The sequence below is a fragment of the Ornithodoros turicata genome, chromosome 10 (genome assembly GCF_037126465.1).
Source record: "Ornithodoros turicata isolate Travis chromosome 10, ASM3712646v1, whole genome shotgun sequence".
Classification (NCBI taxonomy): Eukaryota; Metazoa; Arthropoda; class Arachnida; order Ixodida; family Argasidae; genus Ornithodoros; species Ornithodoros turicata.
Genome location: NC_088210.1, coordinates 11,448,823 through 11,456,173, shown reverse-complemented (window position 1 = coordinate 11,456,173; position 7,351 = coordinate 11,448,823). Strand labels below are relative to the sequence as shown.

Sequence of the window (7,351 nt, the reverse complement as noted above, 5' to 3'; positions counted from 1 at the left end):
GTCTTTTGGCCTCAGACGTTTTCCTGTGGAAGTGCAGACACCCACTTCACTTCCGCGTGTTTCACGAGGCGCAATATAACTGAGAGCTCCCTCCTCGTGAGCTCCGCGGTCGTATCAGCTCAATATGAAGCTGCCATTTCAGATAAGCGTGCGCGTTACTGCCCGAGACTCCAATTTCAAAACTTCGCGAAGCAAGAAGGCGATGCGGGTTTGGAATATGCGCAACGTTGGAGCCGGTTTAAGCTTCCCAATTAAAAGTTCGGGGAAATTAACGGAATAAGTAATTACGCAGCATCGTGCACGGATGCGTCAGGTGGACTCTGCGTTCACCGTGGCCGCCTGCAGCAAGGTGCAACCTGTATTTCGGTTGGTTTAATGTGTACGAGCACTCATAAAACTCAGTTTTAAAAGGAAGCGCGAGCACTGATAAAGTGCGGTACTAAAACGCTGCGTATTGATTTTCCGAAAAAAAAAAGAAGAAAAGAAAAGAAACAACAACAACATCAACACAGAGGGGAGTTGCCCCTGTAACTAAAAAAAATTATCTACTCAAGATAAAATGAAAGAATATCAAAATAGAGTTGCATCACAAAAGAAGGAGAAGAAGAAGAAAAAAGAGTCAGGAGTCTGACAGATCAAAGCGAATAGTGCGAGACAGTTCTTTCCTGTTTCCAAAAAGAGACCTTCGAAAATATCCCGTACAGTGGAAGCAGTGCTGTTCAATACGTACGTTGTTTCCGTAGTTTCCGTAGTTTCAACTTTTGGTCCACCTCAACGGTGGGTATATAGAGGCTCAAATTTGTATGTGTTTCGCTTTGTAAATATATGAATCTACTCTGGGGCTTTTCTTTATCTGTCTTGGCACTGTCGTCGTCATGTCTAACCAATCTCCCGTTTCAGTGACCTGGCCACGATAAGCGCCCGAATGTGTTATGTGTGGCATACCCAAGTACACACGCAATAAAGAAGGGGAAAGAAGGGGTCAAGAAAGATTACACTATCTATCTGGGTATCTGAGTGGCTTTGCGTTCACCTTAGGGTTTATAGTGCAGCCAACCATTTATTAGATAGTTTTCGTGCATCGTGTGCTATCCCGTTTGCGTACGTAAGAGATAGCCTTGATGTTTCTGCGCACTCCCATAACAGAAAGAGAGGTCCGCGAAGCGTGCAGAACCACCAACGCTATCTGTTACGTACGCTATCGCCTTTGCGTACGATGTACTCAAACTCTCTAGTATTACACAAGAGGGGCGAAGCGGGGTAGTTGATACAAGTTCATATCGGCTTACTGCAGCAATAGACGCGGACGAGGAGTTAGAACATACACCAGCTCTCGTGTGGCATAGTGGTTAGGATGATCGCTTTCCCCGCCGAGACTGGGAGGTGACACGGGTTCGAATCCATTTCACCGGCTGTGCTGTCTGAGGTTTTCCCTGGTTTTTCCGAAGACTTTCCAGGCGAATGTCGGCACAGTTCCCCCTGAAGTCGGCCCAGGACGCATACTAACCCCCCGTCCTCCACTCCTTCCTGCTGTCCTCTCTCCAACTGTCCACGTCTGTACGCCGCTCATGGCCACAGTTGCTTCGCGGCGCTAACACGGAATAAAAAAAAAGTTAGAACATACAAGAGTGGTTCGTCCCATTTATGCTCTAACTCCTTGTCCGCGTCTACTCCCAAGCACTCCCAAGCAGCACAATGTACTGAAAGTCGAGTGCGATAGGGGTGGACGGTATATGTCTTAGCAATGTTCTTTATTTGCATGGGCCTGTTGAAGGCCTTCCACCTACCCGTCCACCTCTATTGCACTCGACTTTCTGTTCAATCCCAAGCAGCACAATGTACTGAAAGTCGAGTGCAATACGGGTGGACGAGTAGGTGGAAGGCCTTGAACAGACTGGTGAAACTAAATAACATTGATAAGACACATACCGTCCACCCCTATCGCACTCGACTTTCAGTACATTGTGCTGCTTGGGTGGGCTGCTGCAGTAAGCCCATATGACCTCTATTATAAGACAGTTTTAGCAGACCGTTGGTAAGGTTATCGTGCCTATCGGAACCAATCAGAGTCGCGTGTGGCTCAAAATCTTATCCACTGATTGGTTCCGGTTGATACACGGTTCGACGCAAGCCACGTTATCAACGGCTTGCTAAAACCCTGTATTGTTTGCGCGTAGCGCAGAACCACCAACGGCGTGCCTTGCGCTTGTCCCATCCTACAGTTTGCAATACAAACAGATGCTATTGAGAATGCTCTGGTCCCCCCCTTCAAATGTGCGTACGCGGGAGGGGGGGGGGGCAAAAAGTGAGCCTGCTCTTTTGTATAGTGTGAGAGCACCTGTAACGAATAGACCTCTCCTTGTTTGTAAACAAATGACGTCATAGTGTTCGACAGCGCCATCAATTTGGTAGAGTTGAACTACGCTCGAAGCTAGAGGCGAACAAGGTCGCTCCCGAAAGCCACGGTCTTGAGGGGATCACGATGGTCCCTGAAAGGGACGCGACCCTCGGTCCTACTTTTCTTTCTATAGGAGGCAGCGAACGAGTGTCCATTCGTGGAACCCAGCCCTCCCCTTTCGATTTGTTTCGGTTCCAGTCTGTCTACCAACGTCATGATGACGTTTCTTGGGTAGGAGGTTTATTGACAAGTTTAATAATGAACATATGCTACATGTTTGGTAATAAATATGTACTTCCCAATCATATCAGCGTGGCGTCGTCACTTCTGGTGCATCAAGTCAAAGTAAATGCATATTAATATTGAATTATAACAGTGAGAACAACGGTTCATAAACGTCCCACATTTGTCCCAATATCCCCAGGTGACATCGTAGGGATATATCTGCGACGCTGAAACAGTGCCTGGTCTCCTGGATGTCGCACGGATGTCTATGGGATATTCAGGCTGCTCCCAGGGATATCCTGTTGTCTAAGACGGGATATCCTGCAGACGTCGTCAGGACATCTACTGTTTGTTGGGCCGTGAGCCGACATCTATAACTCCGGTAAATTACAGACCTGAAGGCTGCTGCGGCATCGAGTAATCTGGCCCAGTTCACGTGACGGACCTAAAGACCTTCAGCGCATCTCGGACAACGGCTGGTGGGAGGAGGATCTGATTCACCTACATGGCAACTTCGCTCTTGCTTCAGTTCCCCCCGGTCCGGTCTACGATCCCCCAGGGAGTCTACTACGCAGGGTGAGGTTTCCAGGCTTACCCGCTACAGCATTCGCGCACGTAAGCAGCCGCGAAGATTTTTCATTTTTTCCCCTCCGCAGGACACAAGGAAGGCGTACCGGTCGATAGCCTTATCGACCACCACGTCGACTCCTTCGTCACGTAAAGACGGACCTACCCAAGCAGCACAATGTACTGAAGGTCGAGTGCAGTAGAGGTGGACGGGTAGGTGGAAGGCCCTGCACAGACCTGTGAAACTAAAGAACAGTGATAAGACACATACCGTCCACCCTTATTGCACTCGACTTTCAGTACATTGTGCTGCTTGGGTACCTTCGTAGCATTCGATTACCGCTCCACGAGGTGATCCCGTAGCAGAGCAGAATTTTGCTACTTGGACGGCACTGGTAGGCGCCGCCACAGTCAGGTATGCCTCGACGGAGGCGATGGCGCGATCAGTGTGCCGGCCCCTGACGGGTTACTTTCCCCGTCTCCACGCCGGAACCTTTCCCGGGATTTACGCGGGATTAATCGCTTGCACACGTAACGAGCTAACGAGGGCCGGGGCACTCGTCTTGGAGGGTACGTGATAAAATACGTGCACCTGAAGATATCGCGGCAGCCCTCGACCTTCTTCGTCGCTAGCAGTCGGAGCTCCTAGTTTGTCCATATTGAAACTGCTGCCCAATACGCTATCCTAGATTCCCCAGACTTGTATACGGGAGGGGCGCCTGACTTTGGTTGCCGTAGAGGGTGGGCGTTGTCACAGGAAGGGAGGATTTATAGGAGGCGACCACGAGCATAACCACATAGTTAAGGTGGAACGTTCCCTTTGGGTTCCGCTGCTGTTTTTCGGAATATGTTCTGCCTGCTTTAGCAAGACCTGGTCTTGCCTGGGCACATTTTCCTTTACCAAACAGTTTGTTCCTTGTCGTTATTCCATGTAAGCGTTGTCTTATGGGCTCTGGACTTCCATCGAGGTAGACTACACTCTTAAAAATGGATCTTCTATCGTGTCTTCTACAGAAACCCGAAAAACGGTAATTTTGGGGTTTCTACGTAGAGACCACGCGAAAGCGCGGGGAATGACGTCGCATCACGTGGTTTCCCTCGTAGAAGCCACAAAAGTGGCGTCTGTTTTATGCTTCACAGTTTCCTCCTTTCCCGGTCATTTCCCCCTCCCCGCGTGCTACTGCTTCCCCTCCCCCCGGCGCAGGCTTGGCAGGCATGCTTGCAGTCAACAGAATTTGTTTCAAAGGGGATTGAAGACTTTATTTCGGCAAAGTTGTGAAATTGTGGCAGTGACTCTACATCTCTTTGTGGGGGCGGTTGATATGGCAGTTGTCACCCGTTGTGCAGCGTTTCCTCCATGCTTCCCATCCTGGCCTCGAATCGGAATTCTGCTTCCAGGCGTAACTGTGACAAAGTAAACGACGACAAAGACGCATTACAAAGTGGATACGAACAACATTAAGTGTAATAAAAGTCACTATCGACAACAGTGAAAGGGTACGAACTATAGCTTATACTAAAACGATGATAGGTAGGCAGCGAGGAGAGAAAAATGGTACATTGGTACCATGGCAGTTCCAAGTATGTAGGAGGAGAGATCAAAGAGATACCTTACTGAATGCGGTCATGGTCGACAGGTGATTGTTAGCATTGGACGCATGTTCCGGGTAACACTTGTGCCGTGTTCCGGCTAATATCTGTCAGTCTTCGGCATGAACCGCACGCACATTCCCTCCAGGCGGCACGTTGAACACCAGTGAAGTCTTCGTTGGTGACGTCCATACCCACTGCGGCCAGTTGAGACAGAGAATGGTTACTCAAACCACGGCCGGAACGAGCCCCCGAATGACAAAAACATCCTGCGCCATACACAAGCGTTAGCGCTCGTGAAGTACACGTTTAGAGGCAATTCTAACAGAGCTACAAACCGAATACAGCTGATAACACATTAGCGTCTCCCGAATACCTTTACAACTCAACTTCTCAAGCATCACCAGATAACTTTCGTTGACATTCTGTCACGACCGCCATGACACTTCCATTCGCACCTGCACCTTCCAAATGCTCGTTAGAAGCGTGGGGAAATAACAGGTAGCCACTACAATAGTAGTGCTGCTAGCATAGTTATCGCAATAAAATTTATTAAACGGAGGTGTTTTACCTGTAATAGAATCCCAGAATCAGCAAAGCAAGGAAACGCTGGCGGCAAGGCACCGAAGAAGAGGTGTGACCAGTGCCGCGCCACCAGCATGTCTGGCCCCGTCGCATAGTTCACGTGATTCCGGTCCTCGAAGCCGGTCAGGTGATCACTCCGAGCCCATAGAAACCACGGCAAAAATTTAGACAACACGAAATATGCTTCACGACGTCCGATTCCTGGTCACGTGATAAGCGTGTCTTCTACACGGCGTACGCGCCAAAAAAAGCAAGACAATTTTTTATGGTATTTTCTTTTCTCCCGGGTCACGTGGGCATCTGCCGTCTAAAACTTCGGCCTTGAGCGTGAATCTAGAAGACACGGCAGCTCTTGACGGCACGATAGAAGACCTATTTCTAAGAGTGTAGCACTGCAAACGAGGACAGACAGGGGAGAGGACAAGCAATGTGCTAGATTAGACAAACAGAAAATTTATTGACAACCGAACAGGCTCCTTTTATGAATTACATATATACATGAATGAATATAACATACATAACGAATATACATGAATACATATTATGAATACATATAGTAATATATATACCTCTGTATGTTTCACGTGCCACATTTCAGTCCACAACTCAAGCCCATTTACCCGGCTCTCCAGGAACACAACGTAACCGGGACGTTGTATCTCGGTCGGTTGCGATCTCTGCACCGGAAATGACAGGAAAACTGTCCAAGATCACCGGCGGCATCGGGCCAGTGCCGCATAAAACATCTTACTAATTATGCCGAATGTAAAAATAATGTGATCCATGACATCCCGCTATCATGTGGGAAATCGTACATTGGACAAACTGCCACCTGGCCGTCCACTGCAGTAAGTGCGGCTGCACTCCACAATTTTGTAATGCAGTGATTAAAGGGACAGTCCGGGAAAACCGGAAGTTGATTTTTTCCAACTGCCACTGAGGCTTACATGCTGGGTGGAAAGTTTCAGCTCACAAAATGGCGTGGTTTTCGAGATATCGAATAAAAAATACTCCTCTGAAGACATCCGGTTTCGCTTTTCTCCCTCGCATACTCCTTGCCCCAAGGAGCCTCTATGTACGTCAACCGTCACGTGAGCATGACGTCCTCAATGGACAAAGTGGAGCGGAGGACTGCGCCGTTGCTGGGAATGCAGAGAGGTGTTCTTGTCTATGAGTGTACTGAACAGAAGGCTACGTCGTGATACCTGTGTTTACATTGACGCTACTCTGCATTTTAGTCTACATAACGCGTGATTACTACTCAAAAACATCATAATGGACAAATGCTAGCACGCAACAATCAACTATCGCGCAAACAGGCATGCGCAAGTCACGTGCGGCTTTGCTCTTATGCACGTCACGCGAGAGCTCGCTGCGGCCTTTACTCAGGACCAACTGCGGCATAGAAAAAAGTCGATTATAAATCGTGCGATACGATTTCTTCTGAAAGATTTTGCACAGTTGTTGTGAGGAGTATTAGAAATCATAAGGCGGTGTTTCCCAGACCTATGTTTTCGACCGGACTGTCACTTTAAGGGGCGTTCATCGGTTCAGCAAACGAAAGAGATTGTGGAAGCATTTCAAATAAGAAAAAAAGGGGTCACTATGCGTCACTCTGGCATCCCTGGCGTTATATGCTAAAGATATATTGTTCCCGGAAAAGTGGAACAAAGGAGCTTGGATTGCATACTGATATGTGACACGTGAACGATAACAACGGAGGTATATTCATGAAAGGAGCCTGTTTGGTGAGATAGCCGATATGCGTGAGAATAACAATGGGGTTAATAAGAGTAACTAGAGACGAGACAGTTCTTGTTGGAAGCTGTGCTTCCAGACGAATCAGCCAGAAGAATCTCCTTGCGCGGGTCATAATGTGTTAATACTTCGACTGAAGTCAATGTCTTTTTAATCGTCTCGAAAGCTTCAACACACGACGCCGACCACTGCCATGGTACAGATTTCTTAAAGGGGTTGGGATACCGT

At 48.2% G+C, this 7,351-nt stretch overlaps 1 long non-coding RNA gene across 1 annotated transcript; it reads right to left on the bottom strand.

The window, feature by feature from the left end:
• Positions 1-4,424: 4,424 nt before the first annotated feature.
• LOC135369924 (uncharacterized) lies at positions 4,425-5,112 on the bottom strand. The gene is made up of 2 exons (XR_010415157.1): positions 4,801-5,112; positions 4,425-4,594 (listed from the first exon to the last, which is right to left on the bottom strand). It is a non-coding gene; the product is annotated as an uncharacterized LOC135369924 (long non-coding RNA).
• Between the last annotated feature and the right edge of the window lie 2,239 nt (positions 5,113-7,351).